General features: G+C 37.7%; 2 protein-coding genes across 6 annotated transcripts in view; one reads left to right on the forward strand and one right to left on the reverse strand.

The window, feature by feature from the left end:
- Window positions 1-25,557, reverse strand: part of CENPP (centromere protein P) — a 387,615-nt gene that overhangs the window by 39,215 nt on the left and 322,843 nt on the right. The window lies entirely within an intron of this gene.
- The window catches only part of ECM2 (extracellular matrix protein 2), a 96,957-nt gene continuing 87,375 nt past the window's right edge, over window positions 15,976-25,557 (forward strand). Inside the window, exon 1 of the mRNA XM_077138758.1 lies at window positions 15,976-16,097. The gene's annotated coding sequence lies outside the window, so the exon portion shown is untranslated. The remainder of the gene's footprint in view (window positions 16,098-25,557) is intronic.

Raw genomic sequence — 25,557 nt, forward strand, 5'->3', positions numbered from 1 at the left:
TGCCTTAAATACCTATATTAAAAAACAAGAATGGGCAAATATTGAGGACTTACCTGCATATCTGGAGGAATTAGAGAAAAAACAGCAAACTAACCCCAAAGCAAATCAAATAAGAGAAATAACCAAGATTAAAGCAGAAATAAGTGAACTGGAGAACAACAACAACAACAACAAAAAACAATAGCCATCAACAAAACCAAAAATTGGTTCTTTGAGAAAATCTATAAAATCAATGGACCCCTAGCTAGGCTGGCAAAGAAAAAAAGAGAGGATGCAAATAAACAAAGTCAGAAATGAGAGGGCAGTCTTTACCATGGGTCCTGAAGAAATTAAGAAAAATCATACTATGAACAACTACATGCTGATAAACTAGGCAAGTTAGATGTAATAGTCAAATTCCCATACATGCACAAACTACCTATACTGACTTGAGAGGAAATAGAACATCTCAACAAACCAATTATAAGCAAAGAGATTCAGTCACCAAAAATCTTCCTACAAAGAAAAGCCCAGGACCTTCAAACGGCTTCACAGGGGAATTTTATCAAACATTTCAAAAAGAACTGATACCAATCCTGCTCAAACTCTTTCAAAAAACTGAGGAAAAAGGAACGCTACCTAAGTCATTTTATGAAGTTAACATCACTATAATACCAAAAACCAGATAAAGACACTAGAAGAAAGGAAAACGACAGACCCAATCTCCCTAATTAACATAGACACAAAAATTCTCAACAAAATACCAGCAAATCAAATCCAACAACACATCAAAAGAATTATACATCATGACCAAGTGGGGTTCATACCAGGAATGTAGGGGTGGTTCAACACAAGAAAATTAATCAGTGTAATACAGCACATTAACAAATCAAGAGAAAAAACACGAGATCATATGGATTGATGCTGGAAAACAAGAACAGATGCAAATGACCAAAAAGCACATGAGGGATACTCATCTTCATTAGCTATAAGGGAAATGCAAATCAAGACTACAATAAGATATTACCTATTATCTTAGGTAAGATAAGAATGGCTGCTAGTGCCAAATCAATGGGCTGTGAAGCTTCTCCCTGCAAAGGATAGGCTAAATCAACTTAAAATTAGGTCTAAGAGTCATCCTCAGAGAACTTCTTTTGTTGCTCAGATGTCGTATGTTGTCTCTCTGTCTTAGCCGACACAGCAAGTGAACTCACTGCCCTTTCCCTCTATGTGGAACATGACTCCCAGGGGTGTAAATCTTCCTGGCAATATGGGACAGATATCCTGGGATAAGCTGGGACTTGGTCCCAAGGGATTGAGAAAACCTTGACTAAAAGGGTAAAGAGAGAAATGAGACAAAATATAGTGGCAGTGGCTGAGATTTCAAACAGAGTTGAGAAGGTTATCTTGGAGGTTATTCTTATGCATTATATAGATATCTCCTTTTTAGTTTATGGTGTATTAGAGTGGCTAGAGGGAAGTACCTGAAACTATAGAGCTGTGTTCTAGTAGCTTTGTTTCTTGAAGATGATTGTATAATGATACAGCTTTTACACTGTGACTGTATGATTGTGAAAACCTTGTGTCTAATGATCCTTTTATGTAGGGTATGGACCGATGAGTAAAAAACATGGATAAAAACTAAATAAATAATAGGGGGAACAAAGGTTAAAATAAATTGGGAGAGGGAGGGGTAAAGGGTATGGGATGTATGTATTTTTTCTTTTTTTTTTAAATTTCTTTTTCTGGAGTGATGTAAATGCTCTAAAAACTGATCAAGGTGATGAACACTCAACTATGTAATGATATTGTGAGCCACTGATTGTACACCATGTATAGAGTTTGTATGTCAAGAATGTTCGCATGTTTGTTTGTTAAGGTTTGACTATAAAAATATTTTTTAAAGAAAGAATGGCTGCCAGTAAACAAACAGAAAACTACAAATGTTGAAAAGGATGTGGAGAAATTGGAACATTTATTCACTCTTGGATAGACTGTATAATTGTACAGCTGCTGTGGAAAACAGTTTGGCAATTCCTCAGAAAGGTAAATACTGAGTTGCCCTATGAGCCAGCAATACCAATATTCAGTATATACTCAGAAGAGCCAAAAGCAGAGACATGAACAACCATTTACACAACAATGTTTGTAGCAGCACTATTCACAATTGCCAAAAGATTTGAAACAATCCAAGTGCCCATCAACAGATGAGGGGATAAATAAAATGTGATATACACATAAGATGGAATATTATGCCTCAGAAAGACAAAATGAGGTCCTGGATCATATGACAACATGGAAGACTCTTGAGGACATAATACAGAGTGAAATAAGTCAGACACAAAAGGACAGATACTGTGTGATTTCACTATTACGACTTTGGTAAAGGTAAACACAAAGGTTTACACTGCAGAATATAGGTGACTTAGAGGTTCAGAGAAGCTAGAGATGGGGGAAGAGTTGCCCAATGAGGTTGAATTTAAATGTAAGGGAACAGATAGAAGTGATGGTAGGCAATTAGTGCGGTTATAAGAAAAGTTGCCATATTTGAGGTGAATATGATTGAAAGAGGATGAATAGTGGCATGTATCCTATCAATTAACTCCACAATTATAAATAAGTTCTCACATGAACTACTTCAAAGGTTTGATCTTGCACAAAGAGTCAATAATAGAGGAGTATAGTAGAAAAGCTAAAATAGCCTACTGTGGCTTATAGTTAAGAGGAAAACATCAATAGTACCACAGCAATACTAGGGGTAAATAATTGGGGGGGAGCGTTGATTTGATATTTAGAGGGGCTATGTTTATCCATTCTTTGTCTCATGGCCAGTGAAAACTGTCTAAAATTGAGAGTGCTGCTGATGGCACAACGAAGCCAGGACACTGTAACACATGATTTGTTTATTTTGGACATTATCCATGATGATTAATGGGTGGAGGGGGCTGAAGGGTACAATGACTGAAAAGCCGAAAGGCAAACCATGATATATATGTACATCTAATGGAATATCATGTAGCTACAAAAGGAATGACACTGTGAGGCACACAATAGACAGAATGAACCTTGAGAACAATGAATTGTGCAAAATAAGCCAGAAACAAAAAACAATTATGCCATGGTCTCTTTCAGAAAATACTTATAAGAAAATTGAAGACTAGATTGTAAGTTTTTATAGCAGTCACACATAGTTTGAAGCTGTAAGTATTTTTCTAGACTCTGAGACACTGAGCTATATATGTGTACAAGCTGGCATTCCCTTGAAACTTGGAAAGACTCAGAGATGGAGCTCTGCAGCTTTGAAAATCAGCATTGCTACATGCAATAACAGTTAAAATAACCCCAAAGGAGATCAGGCTTCAATTAGAGATAAAAACGAAGCTGATTTGGCTGAGATTAAGCTAAATCTAAATACAGGTTAAAAAATGGTAGTGTATGTACTCTAGAGCTTCACCTACTGTATGAGACCAAAGGCAGAAAGGTTTATTTTGTCTAGAACTTAAATTTTCTGTAACACACAATCTAAATCAACCTGTCTGGGTAGCTCATTAAAACAACCCAAACACATGGAGCCCAGAACGGGAATGAGGCCTTGTAATTTTGTATAGCTTACTGAAATACCTGGATACATCCCAGGCTATGGTGGGCTGATAATTAAAAAGCATTGGTAGAGTTCCCTGAGGGATGAAGAAAAAATATGGAACTATTAAATTTTCCCATCTTGGAAACCCTTGGTACTCTCTCAAACATTGGGGACTCCCAAGAAAATAAGCCAAGGCCTTGATTTTGAGGCCTGCTCTTATAAAACTTATTTCTGTAGTGGAGAAACTAAGGCTACCTATAACGAGGCCTAAAAGTTGCTTCCAGGGAACCTCTTTTGTTGCACAGACATGGCCTCTCTAAGGCCAACTCTGCAAGGAAAATCCGTACCCGCTCCACTACGTGGGACATTGACATTCAAGGCTGAAATTTCCCTGACAAGGTAGGATATGACTCTGTGCTGGTTTGAAAGGATGTATGTTCCCTAGAAAAGCCATGTTGTAATCCTAATCCCATTTTGTAAAGGCTACGGTTTCTTCCCTATTCAGTACTGTATGTTGGAAACTTTAATTAGATTATCTCTATGGAGATGTAACTCACTCAAGGGTGGGTGTTAGCAAAGGAGAGGTCAAGCCTACTTAAAATTAGGCCTAAGAGTCATCCCCAAGAGAACCTCTTTTGTTCCTCAGATGCGGCCTCTCTCTCTTCAGCCAACACAACAAGCAAACTCACTGCCTTCCCCCTGTCTACGTGGGACATGACTCCCAGGGGTGTGGACCTTCCTGGCAACGTGGGACAGAAATCCTAGAATGAGCTGAGACTCAGCATCAAGGGATTGAGAAAACCCCTAGAATGAGCTGAGACTTAGCATCAAGGAATTGAGAAAACCTTCTTGACCAAAAAGACGAAAAGCGAAATGAGACAAAATAAAGTGTCAATGGCTGAGAGATTCTAAACAGAGTCGAGAGGTTGTCCTCGAGGTTATTCTTACACATTAAATACATATCACCTTGTTAGTCAAGATGTAATGGAGAGGCTGGAGGGAACTGCCTGAAAATGTAGAGCTGTGTTCCAGTAGCCATCTTTCTTGAAGATGACTGTATAATGCTATAGCTTTCACAATGTGACTGTGTGATTGTGAAAACCTTGTCTCTGATGGTCCTCTTATCTACCTTATCAACAGATGAGTACAACATATGGAATAAAAATAAATAACAGGGGGAACAAATGTTAGAATAAATTTAGATTGAAATGCTAGTGATCAATGAAAGGGAGGGGTAAGGAGTATGGTATGTATGAATTTTTTTCTGTTGCCTTTTTATTTCTTTTTCTGAATTGATGCAAATGTTCTAAGAAATGATCATGATGATGAATATGCAACTATGTGATGACATTGTGAATTACTGATTATATGTGTAGAACGGAATGATCATAAGTTAAGAATATTTGTGTTTGTTATATTTTTAAAAAATTAAAAATTAATAAAAATAAGTAGGTGTTAGACTGGATTAGGTGGAGACATGTTTGACCCATTCTAGGTGGGTCTTGATTAGTTTACTGGAATCCTATAAAGGAGGAAACATTTTGAAGAAAAGCAAGAGATTCAGAGAGATCAGAGAAGGATGACAGAATGCTGCAGAACAACATAGCCATGAGAAGCAGAGAATTCACTAGCGAGCAACCTTTGGAAATGAAGAAGGAAAACGTCTTCATTTTGGGGAAGCTTCATGAAACAGGAAGCCAGGAGTGAAAGCTAGTAGGTGATGCAATGTTCACCACATACCTTTCCAGATGAGAGAGAAACCCTGTGTTCTCCACGTGCCTTCTCACTTAAGAGAGAAACCCTGAACTTCATAGTCTTCTTGAACCAAGGTATCTTTCTCTGGATGCCTTAAATTGGACATTTCTATAGACTTGCTTTAATTGGGACATTTTCTCAGCCTTAGAACCGTAAACTAGTAACTTAGTATATTGCATTCCAGCAGCTAGCAAATTAGAACAGACTCCCAGGGATGAGCCTGACCCTAGCACTGTGAGATCGACAACACCTTCTTAACTAAAAGGTGGAAAAGAAGAGTAACAAAATAAGGCAATAGTGGCTAATAGAGTGAAGAGGCTATTACTTTTATGCAAGCTTCAGCTAGATATTGCTAATTGCCTTGGTTTTCCAAACCCCAACTAACATCATCCCTGCTAACCCTAAAGAACACCTAGAGCTCTATTGAGACTTTATAAAAGTTTCATGCACTAAGTTTACTTTCTTAAAACCGATAACTTCCAGAGTGTTCCAAGGCCAGATAAATCCTGAAACCCAGAGGGGCCAGCCTCTCCAAGAATATCAACTCATTACATCTCCCTATCCTGTATTGTCAATGTTCCTTTTCAACATGACAACATTAGAAAAGGCATCCCCCAAAGATCCCTATAGATAGGGAGAAGGATCAAAGGAGGAGGAGTTATAACAGAGAAAATAGGATTTAACAAATGAGTATGAATGCAGAATCACTATACTGATATTTTTTTTTATCTCTCAGTGTTTTGGAGCAGCTAGATTGAAAAATCTGAAATAGTGGAATGGAAACCCAAAACAAACTCTGAATCTATTCTATAACTATTTGTTAAAATGCACTTCAAAAATTATAGCTTTTTCTTTCATTTTCTAGTGCATGTATGTTATATTTCACAATAAAAATGTTAAAAAATTATATTTCATAATAAAAAAATTTAAAAACTCATAAACTTACCATATAATCTAGCAATTCCAATCCTAGGAATTTTTCAAAAAAATTGAAAACAAGTGTCCATATAAAGATCTATATGTGAATTTTCACAGCAACACTCTTCATATTAGACAACTAAAAATGATCCAAATGGCCATTAAATAATGAATAGATACACAAACGTGATAAATCCAAACTATGGAATATTTTGGGGGTAATAAAAAAATAAAATACTGACATTTCTACAACATGGATGAATCTCAAAAACATGCAACATGTTGAAAGCCAGACATAAAGATCATATACTGCCCAATTCAATATTATCTAAATCCATTTACTGTCTTGTAAAGGCAAATCTAAAGAGACAGAAAGGAGATTAGTGGTTGGCAGGGACTGTGGGAGCAGACGAGGGAATGGGGGTAAATGCAAATTTCTCATCAAATTAGGCAGTTTAATATTGGAGTATATTCATACAATTAAATAATGTATCATTATGGAAGTCATTTGAATTATAGAAATCACCAAAATTTCAAACACACAGATAGATTAATACATCTAACCCTCAGCTACTGTATCATCCAAGTTTAATAACATCAACTTCCTTCCATTTTCAATTAAAACAAGAAAACACTCAAAACACTATCCATTACAATTTTTATGTAGAATCCTTACAAAAGCTATCAACCTTTTGAGTTGACTAGGGATGACTCAATCTTAGAGCAACATCATATTTTATGGAGCAACTGATAAATGCAGTGCTTTCTTTAGCACAGGGAAATATTTAATAAATACATTCAGTTTCTGATGTGTTATTCAGTTAGACTCTCTAGCATACTGCCTAGGAACATAGTATGTACTTGATAAACATTTGTTGAATTCTTGAATGTACATGACCTATAAATGAAAAGGCAAAAGGAAATTAAAAGGGATTTAGTGAAACTGGAAACCATGGGAGAATGATTAAGAGACAGAATTTTAACCAAAAAAGTAAAAACATGAAAACTTTTATATAGATATTTTAATTTAAAATTCTAGAAACAGTAGCAGACCTTTGTGGTCTTATACCCTGATAAGCTTTGCTTCGGAACAGAAAGAGGAGGAAAGGCTTATGCTATGGAAAATCGTAGAGAATATTTAAGGAACCGTAAATCCAACTCCTCAAGGTGACATCTGATCCAGTCTGAAAAAGCAAAGGATCAGTGTGGGATGCATCAAGTCATGACCTGGAATATTTTGAAAGGGTTACTGGAGTAAATAAAAATTCATACGAAGGGCATAATAATAGAGGTATTGGTAATTGTGGGGTTGGACACAGTTCATCATAGGTATGGAGATAATTTAGAAGGATCAAATATAGATCTCTGTCTCCCATTCTGAGTCTTCCTCTTCAGACCTTCTGGAAAACAAGTCAAGACATTTGATGTGCAGAGAGGAAGTGAAGACATATCAAAGGTACAAAGGCAGGAAGGATGGGGTGTCAAACTGGAGAAGCTACAGTACTCCCTGTAAAACCATAATTTACAGGGCCTGATTGTGATAAGTGATAATGGAGGATAAGATGCATTTGTTTTAATACATGTAAGACTGCTTGGGGTTCAAATCAAGTGAGATCTTATGGCATCTCAGAAATGTTAGGCCGTTTGGATGGCTGAGAAAAGAGGTTGTCAGAACTGCTTCTGGAGAGAAGAACGAGGGTGGTGAGCAGTGAAGGCAGACATACAATCTGTCTTCGTTTTTCTCTCTCTCCTGTACTTTTTACCCTTAGGCATTTTAGAATAAAAGTGTCTTTAGTGAAAAGGTGGGATAAGGAGATCCAAGGGGTCTTTATTTGTGTTCCATCAAAATTCAGTTATTCACAAAACAAAAGTCCATCAACAGCTGAATGGATAAACAAAATGTGGTATATCCATACAATGGAATATTATTCAACCACTAAAAGGAATGATGTGTGCTACAACATGGATGAACCTTGAAAACATTACACTAAATAAAAAAGCCAGACACAAAAGGCCACATATCATATTACTCCATTTATATGAAATGTCCAGAATAGGCAAATCCATAGAAACAGAAAGCAAATTTGTAGCTGCCGAAGGCTCTGGGGAGGGGAGCATGGGAAGTGACTGCTAATGGGTACAGGGGTTGCTGTTTTGGGTGATGAGAAAGTTCTGGAACTAGACAGTGGTGATGGCTGCACAGTATTGTGAAAATACTTAATGACACTGAACTGTACATTTAACAACAAATAAAACTGTAAAGTTTATGCTTTGTGTATTTTGCCACAATAAAAATATTCAATTATTTTAAAAAATGATAAATGCCCTAGAGCTTTAGGAAAAACACTTGGTTTAAGACATAAGCAACAATAGCAATTTCTGGCACATAAACACCTGTTGAATGAAAAATATGATTAGTTGGTTAAAACAAACAGAAACAAACGATGAAAACAGGAAAACACTGAATCCCTACTCTGTGGTAAAGGAAGCTAAACAAATCCTTAGATGAGACCCTCATGATTTTGGGAAGTCAAGAGTAACTGAAACAAAGCAGACATATGCTAAGACAGAGTCATTTCCAGGAACTTCTTTGGAAAGAACTTGTATCCAGCTGCAAATGGGAGTAATTTGAATAGCACTTCATTAAATGGGCCAGGCTGAAACTGGGCAGAGGGTCCCTGAGAAAATATGAGGAGGAGGAACTAATTACAATTCCGCTGACTCAGCTTATCATTCATATTTGTCACAGAGAATAATGCTTCCATAGGGCTTGTGATAGTTCAAGAAATTGAGCTAAGGGGAGTCATTGAACCTTAGGTAGAAAACTTGGTTACTTCTCAGTGTTCGACTATTGCTAATCCTCCTGTACAAAGATGGAAATAAAGCCATTTTCAGCATGAAAACATTCAAAATTTACTTTTACTGTTCTGAATTATATCAGAGACACCAAGTGGTATACCATCATAAACACATTATGGCACAGAGCATCCAGCTATTATGCTGATATCATAGTAAAAATATTGTTTGTTTCATTAAAGTTTGCTTAAAATTAGTCAATTTAAAACCTAATAAAAAACTCTTATCCATTGAAGACTTAGCCCTAAGTATGTTAAAAATTTTAAACTACCCTCCTCTTCCTCCCAAAAACATGCAACTCTCTCCAGCTGAGAACCAGACCACTGATCGGGGAAGTTGATCAAATTGAGGACATATAGATTTGGCTACATGCCTGTCAACACAGTGCAAGTCGTTCTGAAGGAAGCAAACTCTATTGAGAGGTTGAGGCAACACAAGACCTCAGAAAGAGAAAGCAGGAGGGAGTCCCTGAGGACTATGTGGCCCCCATTTCTGGCCCAGGCCTTTGTGAGTCCCTGCCTTTCGAGATGAGGATGTTCTTGAGTGTAATTCCAATACGTTCCCTTTCGTATGAGTCTAACAAACAAAATGGTCATTTCAATTCCATTAGTGACAATAAATAATAAGGGACAGACGTGGAAGTTTTTTTTTTCAGAAAGACCAGCCAGGACACAGTGAATGAATATGGATAATAAGAAAGAGGACAGACTCAAACCTAGAGCTTGGTCAAGTCAGTAATAGTGTCAGAAATAGTAAAGTCATTGAGAAGACTGATTCTGGGAAGAAGAAAAGTTTAGTTTTACAAATGTTGATGGAAAGGCTTGTGGAACATCCAAGAGGACATTAGCTATATAATATATACTATAGCTAATATAGTGAACTATATACTATAGTTAATGGATCTCAGCATAGAGGTCAGAACTAAAGCTGCAAATTTGACAGATATTAACTTAATATAACCTTTTTTTTGACTTTCCACATTTCTGGACATTTTAGCAACTGTAAAATAAGAATATGTCTTATAATCAATGGTGAGTCATAACTGCTGTTGGACAGGTGGTAGTCAAGAAAAGGTTGTCATTACTAGGCATTTCCTGACAAGATCAAGAAAGTGCCACTGCGAAAATTGTAGAATGAGTGTCAAAGTTTTAGATTAAAAGTTAATCATGGCAATAATGGAAAACTCTTAATAATATTGCATCATTAATCCTCTTGATGGCACAGAGAAAGATACTGTGTAAAAATCATGGATTTAAAGAAATTTAAAAAATTCCTCAACCCATTTATTTTGCTTATATTCTCTCTATGTATGACAAAGAATGCTATATATGCTAAAATTTACATCTAAATAAGTTAAAAAGAGCACTGTAGAAAAGCATAAAATACAAAATAAAGTGACAATAAAGCACTGTGATATGGTAATTGGCAGCCTTTATTTTCTTAGTGAAACATAAAAGTTAATGGTTTGACTAAAAGTATATATTTTCCATCCTTTCACTTTCAGCCTACTTGTGTCTTTGAATTTAAGGTGAGTCTCTTATAAACAGCATACAGTTGGGTCATGCTTTTTTGACTGGACAGTTTAACCCCCTTACATGTAAAGTAACTGGGTATAGGAATTTCCTCTGCTATTTTGCTGTTTGGTCTTTGTAAGTCTTATACCTTTTTTCTCCCTCAATTCTTTTTGCTAATGCATATTTCAGTGCTTTTTTTTTATTGTACCATTTTGCTTGATTTTTCTGCATTGTACTCATATCTTTCTGCATATTATGTCTTTCTGATTTTTCTCTGTGCTTATCATGGTCTAAATTTAACATTCTGGATCTATAACAGTCGCATTTGATTTGATACTGACTTAACATCAATAGCATACACACACACTGCTTCTATTTCCCCATCCTCCCACTTTTATGTTCTTCTTACAAATTATATCTTTATCCTTTATACATCCCAAGTCATAGATCTATCACTACTTTTTATGCCCTTGTGCTTTAGAACTCTTACTAGTGACCTTTCCTTTTATTCTGTGACCACTGTCTAGTGACCTTTCCTTTCAATCTGAAAAACTCCTTTTCACACCATCGAAATCCAACAGAGCAGGTCTAGTGGTGATGAACTCCTTCAGTTTTCGTGTATCTGGGAATATCTTTCTCTCTTCATTCCCCCCCCCCCCTTTCATTTAAATGAGAGCACTGCACAGTGTTTTGAAGCTTTTCTGTTTCTCTCTCCCTCATTTTTGTAAAACAACCTTGCTGGATAGAATGGCATTTTTTTTTCTTTCATCACTTTAAATATGTCATTCCACTGCCTTCTTATCTCCATGGTTTCCAATGAGAAATCAGTTCTTAATTTTTTTGGTACCCTGTTGTATATTACATGTTGCTTTTCTCTTGCCTCTTTCAAAACTCTATCCTTGTCCTTAGCATTTGATAGTTTGACTACTATGTATTTCGGTGTGGTTTATTTTGAGTTTATCCTGTTTGGGGCTTGTTGGGATTCTTGGATGTATATTTTGTTAAATTTTGGGAGTTTTCAGCCATTATTACTTTGAATGTTCCTTCTGCCCCGTCTCTCTTACAAAAATGCATATATTGGTATACCTGATAGTATCTCACAAGTCTCTGTTTACTTTCTTTTCATTCTTTTTCTTTGTGCTCCTCAGCTTGAATCATTTCAACTGTTTTGTCTCTGCATTTCTTGATTCTCTCTTCGGCCAGCTTTAATCTGCTGCTGAAACCCAACAGGGAAGTTTTCATTTCAATTAATGTGGTCTTCAACTCCAGTATTTCTGTTTGGTTCTTTTAAAAATGTATGTCTCAATCTGTCGAGGCTTCTGGGCCAAGATGGTGGCTTAACAATGTGTGCATTTTAGTTTGTCCTCCAGAAAAACTACTAAATAACCAGACACAGTACAGAACAGCTCTTGGGCCACGTCAGTGACCGGACACACAGCGTACCCCAGTCTGGACCAGCTGGACCGGCTGTGAGCACCTCCCAGAACCGTGAGTTCCCCAAGCCATGGTGGCCGGTGCCCCTCTCCCACAGGCTGCTTCCCAGAGGGGAAAGGAAAGGACTTTACCAGCAGCAGGGGCTGAGCCCAACAAAACGCCAATTGTGGAATTAATTAACAAGTTCTGACTGCTGGAAATGGGCCCCCAGCTCAGGTGAACCTGGTCAAACTGGAGGTTGCTGATTTTTGTCCTGGAGCTGAGGGGGCAGGGCTGACGGAAAAAGAAAAAAAAAAAAAAGGAAACAGAGGTTTTTGTGGCTGTGTTTCTACAAAGGCTTGACTGCCTCTGGATATAGCGGCAGGACTTTTCAGGCTGCAATTGCCCCAGGCATAGGCAGAAACAAGGTTGAGGGCTTGTCTGGAGTCTTTGCCACCCCCAGTGGAGGGGGGAAGCGCAGCTCAGGTGGATTCCCTTCTTCAGGGAATTCAGACCCCAGGACTTGGTAATTTGAAGCCATTAAAACCAGCCTACAAACTCTCCTCTTTCTCCACCACGCCCCCAGCATGGAGAGTCTGCCAAAGTTAAAGGTATCACATCATCTTATGCTGGTGGGACCCACAGGAAGACAAGTGCCACATACTGGGCAGGATAAGAAAATCAGAGACCAGAGACTTCACAGGAAAGTCTTAAAACCTGCTGGGTATCACCCTCGGGGAAAACCGACACAGGTGACTCTTTCCTCCTGATAGGAGGCCAGTTTGGTCTGGAAAAATCTGGCTGGGGTCTATAATACCTAAGTAGACCCTCCTAACGGTGGGGGGGAAAGGCACCATACAAGCAGGGCAAGAAACAAGAAAACAAGAACTGAAAAATTCTCCTCTGTTAAACAAAACCTAAGCTAGAGCTCCAGATAAAGCTGAACTGAATGTCAAAGAATAGAAAGAAAACAAATTCATCCAGCAAGAAAACTCTAGGTAAAAGAAGTGAAAGCAATCTCCAGAATAAACTAATTAAGGTAATTAAATGCCTAGATGCCAGCAAAAATAACAAATCACACTAGGAAAATTGAAGATATGGCCCAGTCAAAGGAACAAACCAACAATTTAAATGACATACAGGAGCTGAAACAATTAATTCAGAATGTACAAACAGATATGGAAAACCTCATCAAAAACCAAATAAGTGAATTGAAAGAGGATATAAAGAAGGCAAGGAATGAATAAAAAGAAGAAATCGAAAGTCTGAAAAAACAAATCACAGAACTTACGGGAATGAAAGGCACGGTAGACGAGATGAAAAAAATAATGGAAACCTACAATGGTAGATTTCGAGAGACAGAACATAGGATTTCTGAACTGAGGAACGGAACATCTGAAATCTGACAAGAAACAAAAACTATAGGGAAAAAAATGGAAAAATATGAGCAGGGCCTCAGGGAATTGAAGGACAATATGAAGAGCACAAATATATGTGTTGTGGGTGTCCCAGAAGGAGAAGAGAAGGGAAAAGGAGGAGAAAAACTAATGGAGGAAATTATCACTGAGAATTTCCCAACTCTTATAAAAGACTTAAAATTACAGATCCAAGAAGTGCAGCGTACCCCAAAGAGAATAGATCCAAATAGAAGTACTTTAAGACATCTAGTAATCAGTAGGTCAGAGGTCAAAGAGAAAGAGAGAATCTTGAAAGCAGCAAGAGAAAAGCAATCCATCACATACAAGGGAAGCCCAATAAGACTATGTGTCGATTTCTCAGCAGAAACCATGGAAGCAAGAAGACAGGGGGATGATATATTTAAATTATTAAAAGAGAAAAACTGCCAACCAAGAATTCTATATCCAGCAAAACTGTCCTTCAAAAATGAGGGAGAAATTAAAACATTTTCAGACCAAAAATCACTGAGAGAATTTGTGACCAAGAGACCAGCTCTGCAAGAAATACTAAAGGGAACATTAGAGACAGATACAAAGACAGAAGAGAGAGGTGTGGAGAAGAGTGTAGAAAGGAAGACTATGAGTAAAGGTAAAAAGAAGGAAAATTAGATATGACATATAAAATCCAGAAGGCAAAATAGTAGAAGAAAGTACTACCCGTGCAGTAACAACACTAAATGTTAATGGATTAAATGCCCCAATCAAAAGACATAGACTGGCAGAATGGAATAAAAAACAGGACCCATCTATATGTTGTCTCTACTCAAAGGACATGGGGGCAAGGACACAAATGGACATTTGCACACCAATGATTATAGCAGCATTATTTATAATTTTCAAGAGATGGAAACAGCCAAAATGTTCATCAACGGATGGGTGGCTAAACAAACTGTGGCATACACATACGACGGAATATTATGCAGCTGTAAGACAGAATAAAGTTATGAATTATGTAATAACATGGATGGACCTTAAGGACATTATGCTGAGTGAGATTTGCCAAAAACAAAAGGACAACTATTGTATGGTCTCACTGATACGAACTGACATTAGTGAACAAACTTGGAATATTTCGTTGGTGACAGAGACGATCAGGAGATAAAAATAGGGTAAGATATTGGGTAATTGGAGCTGAAGGGATACAGATTGTACAACAAGACTGAATATAAAAACTCAGAAATGGACAGCACAATACTACCTAACTGTAATACAATTATGTTAAAACACTGAATGAAGCTAAATGTGAGAATGATAGAGGAAGGAGGGCTGGAGGCATAAATGAAATCACAAAGAAAAATAGATGATAAAGATTGAGATGGTATAATCTAGGAATGCCTAGAGTGTATAATGATAGTGACTAAATGTACAGATTTAAAAAATGTTTTTGCATGAGGAAGAACAAAGGAATATCATTACTGCAGGGTGCTGAAAATAGATGGCAATTAATATTTTAAAATTTCAACTTATGTGTGAATGTTTATTTGGTACAAAATTTATATTTTGACTAGTGCATGTCCTAATATAACTTATGTAGATAGCTGGTTGAACAACATAAGTACATGGAACCTTGAGTAGGACATAAGATTTTGTTGGTTTGTCCAGAGTGATGCCCCCATGAGTCCCAGAGTGATTTGATCAGTGAGTGGAAAAGTATTTGCAAAGTCCCCTTCGGGGAATGGTGAGAACGGCGGAAAATTCAACGCCCCCACCCCCCAGTTGAATTCTTGATATTCTCACAAGCAGTGTGGACAACCAAAGCTATAGGCTGAGCCCCCAGTCTTGGGGTTTGTTCATATGAAACTTAACCCCAAAAAGGATAGGTGAAGCCTACTTAAAATTAGGTCTAAGAGTCACCCCCAAGAGAACCTCTTTTGTTGCTCAGATGTGGCCTCTCTCTCCAGCCAACACAACAAGCAAACTCACCACCCTCCCCCTGTATACGTGGGACATGACTCCCAGGAGTGTGGATCTGTCTGGCAGCGTGGGACAGAAATCCCAGAATGAGCGGAGACTCAGCATGAAGGGATTGAGAAAAATCCTAGAATGAGCTGAGACTCAGCATCAAGGGATTGAGAAAACCTTCTCGACCAAAAGGGGGAAGAGTGAAAGGAGACAAAGTGTCAATGGCTGAGAGATTCCAAACAGAGTTGAGAGGCTATCCTGGAGGTTATTCTTATGCATTAAGTAGATATCACCTTGTTATTCAAGATGTAATGGAGAGGCTGGAGGGAACTGCCTGAAAATGTAGAGCTATGTTCCAGTAGCCATGTGTCATGGTTAGGGACACGTGTCAATTTGGCCAAGTTGTGGTACCTGTTTATCTGATTGGGCAAGCGCTGGCCTGTCTGTTGCAATGAGGACATTTCATAGGATTAGGTCATGATCACGTCAGCTGCATCCACAGCTGATTCCATTTGTAATCAGCCAAAAGGGAGTGTCTTCTGCAATTAGCGATGCTAAATCTAATCATGGGAAGCCTTTTAAGGAGGACTCAGAGGAGACAGGTTCCATTCCTGCTTTGACTGGTGAGCCTCTCCTGTGGAGTTCATCCAGGCCATCCATCGGAGTCGTCGGCTTTGCAGCCTGCCCTGTGGATTTTGGACTCTGTGTTCCTGCAGTCACGTGAGACACTTTTATAAATTTTATATTTGCAAGTGTTCCCTGTTGATTCTGTTTCTCTAGAGAACCCTAACTAATACACCATGTTTCTTGATGATGATTGTATTATGATATAGCTTTCACAATGTGACTGTGTGATTATGAAAACCTTGTGTCTGATGCTCCTTTTATCTACCTTGTCAACAGATGAGTAGAACATATGGAATAAAATTAAATAATAAGGGGAACAAATGTTAAAATAAATTTAGTTTGAAATGCTAGTGATCAATGAAAGGGAGGGGTAAGGGGTATGGTATGTATAATTTTTTTTCTGTTTTTATTTCTTTTTATGTTATCTTTTATTTCTTTTTCTGAATTGATGCAAATGTTCTAAGAAATTATCATGATGATGAATAAGCAACTATGTGATGATATTGTGAATTACTGATTATATATGTAGAACGGAATGATTATATATTAAGAATGTTTGTGTTTCTTTGTTGTCATATTTTTAAATTTAAAATTAATAAAAAATTTTTTAAAAAATGTATGTCTCTTCATTGAGATTCTCATATCGTTCATTCATTGTTTTCCTGTTATCCTTTAGTTCTGTCTCTGTGTTATCTTTTATCTCTTTGTGCATATCCAGGATTGTTTTTTAAGGCCTTTGTCTGGTATGTACATAGTCTGGTTTTCTTTTTTGATAGTTTCTAGATTTTTCTCTTTTTCCTTTGGATGTGCCATCATTTCCTCTTTCTTTCTTTGTCTTGTAATCTTTTGTTGCACACTGTACAATATAATATTTAAAAATATTTACTCAGGGATTTAGTTCCTGAGCTCTTTGTCCCCTAAGTTTGGTATGACAGAGTTTTCTTTGAGTGCCAGGAGCTAATAAAAACAAACAAACAAAGGCAAAAAAACACTTTTCACAGTGTTTGCAAATTGGTTGTGCATTGGCTGGCACTCCCCTTCAGACTTTGGCCTTGTAATTAAGAAAATCAGCTCAAGTTGAAAGTGAAGTTCAAGGTCCTTGCTGCCTTTTCTGAGCTTGCCTCTTGTCCTGGTTCATGCTGGCTCATGGCCATAGGAACTCCCCATTTACAGGAATTCAAATACCCCCTTATACTCCCTACAAATAGATATTCCCCTTTCCTGGATGCTGCATTGTATTTCTTAAAGCAGATAGTTTTTTGCGCCAGGATACTTTGACTTAATTATTTCTCACAAAGCTTCAACTGTCAGCAAGCTAATTCTGCCTGCCAGGCAAGTTCTCTGGAGTGCAAGCCAGAGACAAGTTTCCTGATTCAGTATTTCAGACTGCTACCTGACAGACTGGCACCAATATATAGGAAGTCTCGTATGTTACCTAGGGGTTATCTGATCTCTCTAGAACAGAGCCAGGGCCCACAATGGGAGTGCAAGCTTGCACCACACTGAGCTGGGGAGGTGGGTGACACTAGTAGGGGCACCATGAGCTTCTCATTCTGTTTTTCAGCATTCACCATTAACCCATTTACTGCAACTCTTTAACTGTTTTCCAGAGTTCTGAGGAAGGTGGCTCTGCCAGGTTTTTGCTAGTTGTTCAAAGATTCTGTGAGGAGACTATACCCTGGAACATCTTGCATTGTCCTCTTGGTCAAGTGGAACCATTTTAAACTTTTACAGAAAACTGCCAGTTTTCCAAAAAGACTATACTATTTTATATTCCCACCAGCTATGCATGAGAGTTTCCATTTCTTCAGTCTCACCAACACTTCTATTGTCTTTTTTATTACAGTCACTGCAGCAGATGAGACTGTATTTCACAGTGGCTTTAATTGGCATTTCTCTAATAGGTAATGATGTTGAGAACCCTTTCATAAGTTTATTAGTCATTTGTGTATTTTCTTTGATAGAATGTATATTTAAAATCTTTTGCCTATCTAAAAACTGGGTTGTCTAATTATTGATTTGTAATAACTCTTTAATATACTGGTGTGCTGGTTTGAAAGGATGTATGTCCCCTAGAAAAGCCAGGTTTTAATCTAAATCTTATTTCATAAAGGCCGAATAATCCCTATTCAATAGTGTATGTTTGAAACTGTAATCAGATCATCTCCCTGGAGATGTGATTTAATCATGAGTGGTTGTTAAACTGGATTAGGTGATGACATGTCTCCACCCATTTGGGTGGGCACTGATAAGTTTCTGGAGTCCTATAGAAGAGGAAACATTTTGGAGAGTGAAAGAGATTCAGAGAGAGCAGAACAGAACGACATAGCAATGAGAAGCAGAGTCCATCAGCCAGCAATCTTTGGAGATGAAGAAGGAAAATGCCTCCCGGGGGGCCTCATGAAACAGGAAGCCAGGAGAAGAAGCTAGCAGATGACATTGTGTTTGCCATGTGCCTTTCCAGATGAGAGAGGAACCCTGACCATGTTCACCATGTGCCTTTTCAGATGAGAGAGAAATTCTGACTGTGTTCGCCATGTGCCTTTCCACTTGAGAGAGAGACCCTGAACTTCATTGGCCTTCTTGAACCAAGGTCTCTTTCCCTGGATGACTTAGATTGGACATTTCTATAGACTTGTTTTAATTGGGGTATTTTCTTGGCCTTAGAACTGTCAACTAGCAACTTATTAAATTCCCCTTTTTAAAAGCCATTCTGTTTCTGGTATATTGCATTTTGGCAGCTAGCAAACTAGAAGAGATTTTGGTACCGGAGAGTGGGGTACTGCTGCTGTTTGCAAATACCTGATATGTTGGAATGGTTTTTTGGATGGCTAAGGGGAAGATTTTGGAGGAACTGTGAAGAGAATGATGGAGAAGTCCGGGAGTGCTTGAAGAGTCTGCTGGTGTAAACAGAACCACTGCCAATCTGGACAAAGGGGGACACAAAGGGACAAATTGGAGTTTGCAGAGTGAGAACCATGGACGCTCAGGTCTGAAGCCAAGAAACCTCGGCCAGGAGAGTGGATCCACCCATATACATGGAGAGGGTGAGTTTGCCCTGAGGACAGAGGATGAGTCTCCCATTTCGTTGCAGTGGAAGAGTTGTGCAGCCTCAGGCCTTGGAAAAGATATAGCATACTCCTTGGGGACTGGGGAGAGCCTGGCTGCCACCACAGGGAGGGGTTGAGCGTGTGCCCCGGAAATGGCAAAGAGCCCAGGGGTGACCCTGATGTCTGGAGAGAGCGGAGCTGAGAAAAAGGTGGTCTCCTCAATGTTCCCCGAGGTTGATTTGGAAAGAGGCGGGCCACTGCATAGGCGCTTGGAAAGGGTGGGACTGCCACTTTCTAAAGCTGAAGGATAAATGACTTTCAGACTTTGAAATCCAATGGCGCTTGCCCTGCAGGTTTTACATCTGTGTTTCTTCCGGTTTCTCCCTATGGAAATGAAAACCTGTATCCTGTGAATGTCCTCCTTTGTATATTGGCACCAGACAACTTTTTTGAGATTCACAGGTCCATAGCCAGAAGAGAATTTTTTGCACCTTAATATTGTTTAAGGTGATGTGTGTAGTCGCCAAGTTGACAAGGGGTGGACATGTAGTTAGATTCAGTTGTCACCTTGGCCAGGTGAATGTACCTAGTTCTGTTGCTGCGGACATGAACCAATGATATGTGAACCTCATCTGTTGCTCATTACATCTGTAGTCAGCTAGGAGGTATGCCTGCTGCAATGAATAATGTTTGACTTAATTGGCTGGTGCTTAAATGAGAGTGCTCAATGTAGCATAGCCCAACCAGTTCAGCATACCTCATCTCAGCACTTGCAGCTCAGCCAGGCCTTTGGAGATGCAGAAAGAAATCACCCCAGGGAAAGTTGTGGGAGCCCAGAGGCCTGGAGAGGAGGCCAGCAGAGACAATCCTGTGCCTTTCCATGTAAGAAAGAACCTCAGTTGAAAGTTAGCTGCCTTTCCTTTGAAGAACTAACAAAATAAATCCCCTTTTATTAAAAGCCAATCCGTGTCTGGTGTGTTGCACTCCGGCAGCTAGCAAACTAGAACAACTGGATACAAGTCCTTTATCTGATACATGATTTGTGAATTTTCTCCTAGGCTGTGGCTTGTCTTTTCATATTCTTAATGGTTTCTTTTGAAGCATTAAAGTTTTAAGTTTTGATAAAGTCCAATTTTTCACTTTTTAAAAATGGATCATGCTTTTGGTGCCATATTAAAGAACTCCTTGTTTAACCCAAGTGTTCTAGTTTGCTAGCTGCCGGAATGCAATATATCAGAAACAGATGGCTTTTAAAAAGAGGAATTTAATAAGTTGCTAGTTGACAGTTCAAAGGCCGAGAAAATGTCCCAATTAAAGCAAGTCTACAGAAATGTCCAATCTAAGGCATCTAGGGAAAGACATCTTGGTTCAAGAAGGCCAATGAAGTTCAGGGCTTCTCTCTCAAGTGAGAGGGCACGTGGCGAACACAGTCAAGGCTTCTCTCTCTCAGCTGGAAAGGCACGTGGTGAACATGGTGTCATCTGCTAGCTTTCTCTCCTGGCTTCCGGTTTCATGAAGCTCCCCAGGAGGCGTTTTCCTCCTTCATCTCCAAAGGTCACTGGCTGGTGGACTCTCTGCTTCGTGGTGCTGCAGCATTCTCTGCTCTCTCTGAATCTCCCATTCTCCAAAATGTTTCCTCTTTTATAGGACTCCAATAAACCAATCAAGACCCACCCAAATAGGTGGAGACATGTCATCACCTAATTCAACTTACCAACCACTCTTGACTAAATCACATCATCCAAGGAGATGATTTGATTAGAGTTTCAAACATACAGTATTGAATAGGGATTATTCTACCTTTATGAAATGGGATTTTGATTAAAACATAGCTTTTCTAGGGGGTATACTTCCTTTCAAACCAGCACACCAAGGCTGCAAAGATTTTCTCCTTTTATTTTTTTCTAAAAGCTTTGTAGATTTAGCACTTTCATTTAGTTCTATGATCCATGTGGAGTTCACTTTTGAGAATAGTTTTGTAAGAATAAAATTAGGTTTAGCTTTCTCACAAGATGGTGCAAGATGAGAGAAATGAAACTAACTAAACAAATGGCTGCAAAATATCTCAGCCTGGTCTTGCAGGCAGGGAAAGGAGAGGCCTCTGATGCAAACCTAGAATTGACGTCAAATCCTTATATAGGAAAAAATAAGTTTAAATAAGTAACGGCCAGGGTCATTGAAATGCAAAGTGTAATCAAAAGAGAGAAACTTCGGTAGAAAGACTATCTGGTCTTAGGCTGTAACCTCTGGAGTACCCAGTTAGCAGAGAAACAGGGGAGGGACCTGCATGCTAAGCTCAGGGTATAAAATCTGTGTATTCTATCGCTTGGCGCGCCAGCTACCACAATTTGGTTGTGCGCCCATTCTTGCAAGCTTGTGAATAAATTCTTTTCTTCTCCACAATTGAGTAAGTGTTTACTCTTTCAGGTACAGCTTTCTTTCTAACAGTTTGTAGTAAGGGTCCAAATTCATCTTTTTTTTTTTTGCATGAGATACTCCATTTGCCCAGCATTATTCTTTCCCCATTGAATTATATTGGTACCTTTGTAAAAAATCAGTTACCTATAAATGCAAGAGTTTGTTTATGGAATCTCAATTCTGTTCTATTGATCTGCATATCTGTCCTCAAGACAATACTATAGGATCTTCATCACGGTTTATAGTCAATTGGGAAGTGAAATTCCTTTTGTTCTCCTTTTTCTTTCAGCAATACTTTATAGCTTTTAATGTACAAGTCTTGTGATTTTGTTAAAATTAACTCTAGTATTTTATTCTTTTTTATGCTACAGTGAATAGAATATTCTCAATTTTATTTTTGGATTGTTGTTATATAGAAATATAATTTATTTTTTGTATATTACTCTCATATCCTAAGAACTTCATGAATTCATTTTAGTTCTAGTAGTTTTTTAAAGTGGATCCTTTAAGATTTTGTATATAAAGGATTATGTTATCTGTAAGTAAAGACAGTTTTATTCCTTCCCTTCTAGTATAATGTTGAATACAATGGCAAGAGTGAAAAACTTAGCCTTGTTTTTGAACATAGAGGAAAATCATTCAGTCTTTCATCTTTAAGTATGAAAGTTTGATGTTAGCTGTAGTTCTTTTATAAACAATCTTTATCAGGTTTGGAAAGAGCCCTTCTATTTGTTTGTTTTTTTTTTGGGGGGGGGTACATGGTCCCTGAACCAAACCTGGGTCTCCCGCATGTAAGGTGAATATTCTACCACTGAACCTGCTTTTTTTTTTTTTTAAAAAAAATCATTAATGATTGCTTCATATTTTCCTTGCAAAAGTATTTATAACTTTTGGTTATAAATTATTTCTAGTGCTTTATCTATTTCATCCATATAGTCTAACTTGTTGGTGTACAGTTATGCACAGTATTCCCTTAGCAGGCTTTTTAAATTTTATTTTTTATTTTTTTATCATCACAATTGACTTTTTTGGTGAAAAATAACATATATACAAAAAAGCAATAAATTTCAAAGTACTGCACAACAATTAGCTGTAGAACAGATTTTAGAGTTTGGTATTGGTTAGTTACAATTCCACAATTTTAGGTTTTAACTTCTAGCTGCTCTAAGACAGTGGTGACTAAAAGAAGCATCAATTTAATGATACAGCAATCATATTTGTTTGTTAAACTCGACCTTCTTTGTATAACTCCACCATCACCTTTCATCTTTCTTTCTCACTCTTTAGGGGTATTTGGGGTATGGTCATTCTAACTTTTTCATGTTGGATGGTGCTGTCAATAATATGGGGTAGGGAGATGGAACTAGCTGATGTTCTGGAGAGGTTGTACCCTCTAACTTTCAGGACTCATCTGGTCCAGGGACCCACCTGGAGGTTGTAGGTTTCTGGAAAGTTACCCTAGTACATGGAACCTTTGTAGAATCTTATATATTGCCCTAGTGTTCTTTAGGATTGGCTGGAATGGTTTTGGTTGGGGTTTGGCAAGTTATGTTAGGTAGCAATGTCTAACTGAGGCTTGCATAAGAGTGACCTCCAGAGTGGCCTCTCAACTCTATTTGAACTCTCTCAGCCTCTGATACTTTACTAGTTACACTTCTTTCCCCTCTTTTGGTCGAGATGAAATTGTTGATCCCATGGTGCCAGGGCTGGACTCATCCCTGGGAGCCATCTCCCATGCTGCCAGGGAGACTTTCACTCCTGGATGTCATGTCTCATGTAGTGGGGAGGGCAATGATTTCACTTGAAAAGTTGGGTTTAGAGAGAGTGAGGCCACATCTAAGCAACAAAAAAGGTCCTCCAGAAGTAACTCTTAAGGCATACCTATCGGTAGGCTAAACTTCTCCACTAGCTACATAAGCTTTACAACAGTAAGCCTCAAGATCAAGGGCTTGGCCTTATTTGGGTGTCCCTAACGTTTGACACTGTATCAGGGGATTCCCTGATGGTAAAGTTCAATAGTTCCCTATTTTTTCTCCCATCCCACAAGGGACTTTGCCCATACTTTCTTAGAAGCCTTTTAAGTCCTACAGAATTCATAGCAATATGCTCTCCTTCATTTCTGATTTTGAAAATTTTAGTCTTTTCTTTCTTTCTTATTCAGTCTAGCTAACAGTTTGTTGATTTTTAAAATTTTTTTCAAAGAAACAAGTTTTGTTTCCATTTTTTTTTCTGCTTTGTTTTTGTATTTTCCATTTCAATGATTTCTGCTCTAATCTTTGTGTCCTTCCTTTTGCTCTCTTTGGGTTTAGTTTGCTTATCCTTTTTTTCTAATTTCTTAGGTGGAAGCTTAGATTATTGAATGAGATCCTTCTTTTTTTCCATTAATGATCTTTAAACCTAAAAAATTTAGCCTAAGCACTAAATGAGCTGCACCCCTTAAGTTTTGATATGTTGCGTTTTTAAAATTCAGTTTAAAATATCTGCTAATTTACTTTGTAACTTTCTTCTACCACCCATGGGTTGTTTAGAAGTGTGTTGTTTAGTTTCCAAATATTTGTGGCTTTCTCCCAATTTTTTCCTCTTGTTTTTTCCTAATTTAGTTCTATTAAAAGCAAAGTAAATATTTGTATGATTTCAATACTTTTAAATTCACTAACACTTGTTTAATGGTTTAGCATATTGTCTAATCCTGAAGAATGTTCCATGTGCATTTGGATATGTATAGAGGACTCAGTTAAGTCAAATTGCTTAATAGTTTTGTTCATATCTTTCATATCCTTGTTGATTTTCTGTCTAGTTATTCTAACAGTCTGGTAGTATTTTCATCTAGATTTACTATTTGAAATATAGTTTTTCTGGATATGCAATTCTTGGTTCAGTATGAGTAGGGCTGAGAATTTCTTGGAAAATCCTATAATTTTTAATTGAAAACTGGACATTTTAGACAATATAATGTAGCAACTTTGGACTTTGATTTTCTTCCACAACAGTATTTTTGTTTTGTTATAATTTTTTGTAACTTGTCTAGACTTAATCGGTGGAATTTGTGTACTCTTTGGTTTGAGGTTGATGCATCTGATTGGACTTCAAAAATTCTTTTTTTTTATTTATTAGTCTGGCTTCCTGGGAATTATCCCTGTGTTTGCATAACTTATTGGTCAGTCAATGGTTTAGATAGAGGATATTCTCGAACAACTTGAGCCAATAAGCTTCCATTAAATGCTAATGGATGTGTGTGGAATAGGGAACCATTTCAAATTTCAGGCGGTTCCTAAATGTTTCCTAGTCAACAAGGGCTTTGTGGAGAGTTCATCCAGGTCTTCTTTGGCTCAATCATTTCCAGGGTGTGTTAGTTTGAAGCTGTTATGTACTTCAGAAAACTCATGCCTTTTTCTGATCTAATTTGTGGGGACGGTCATGTTTCTTTTTTTTTTTTAAACTTTTTTTATTAATTAAAAAAAATTAACAAACAAAACATTAAGATATCATTCCATTCTACATATACAATCAGTAATTCTTAATATATCACATAGTTGCATATTCATCATTTCTTAGAACATTTGCATCGATTTAGAAAAAAACAAAAAGTTAACAGAAAAAGAAATAAAACAATAACAGAGAAAAAAAAAGATTATACATACCATACCCCTTACCCCGCTTTCATTTACCGCTAGCATTTCAAACTAAATTTATTTTAACATTTGTTCCCCCTATTATTTATTTTTATTCCGTATGGTCTACTCTTCTGTTGATATAGTAGCTAAAAGGAGCATCAGACACAAGGTTTTCACAATCACACAGTCACATTATGAAAGCTATATCATTATACAATCATCATCAAGAAACATGGCTACTGGAACACAGCTCTACATTTTCAGGCAGTTCCCTCCAGCCTCTCCACTACATCTTGAACAACAAGGTGATATCTACTTAATGCATAAGAATAACCTCCAGGATAGCCTCTCAACTCTGTTTGGAATCTCTCAGCCATTGACACTTAGTCTTATTTCACTCTTCCCCCTTTGGTCGAGAAGGTTCTCTCAATCCCTGATGTTAATTCTCAGCTCATTCTAGGGTTTTTCTCA

This window comes from Tamandua tetradactyla, chromosome 2 (assembly GCF_023851605.1).
Source record: "Tamandua tetradactyla isolate mTamTet1 chromosome 2, mTamTet1.pri, whole genome shotgun sequence".
Taxonomy (NCBI): domain Eukaryota; kingdom Metazoa; phylum Chordata; class Mammalia; order Pilosa; family Myrmecophagidae; genus Tamandua; species Tamandua tetradactyla.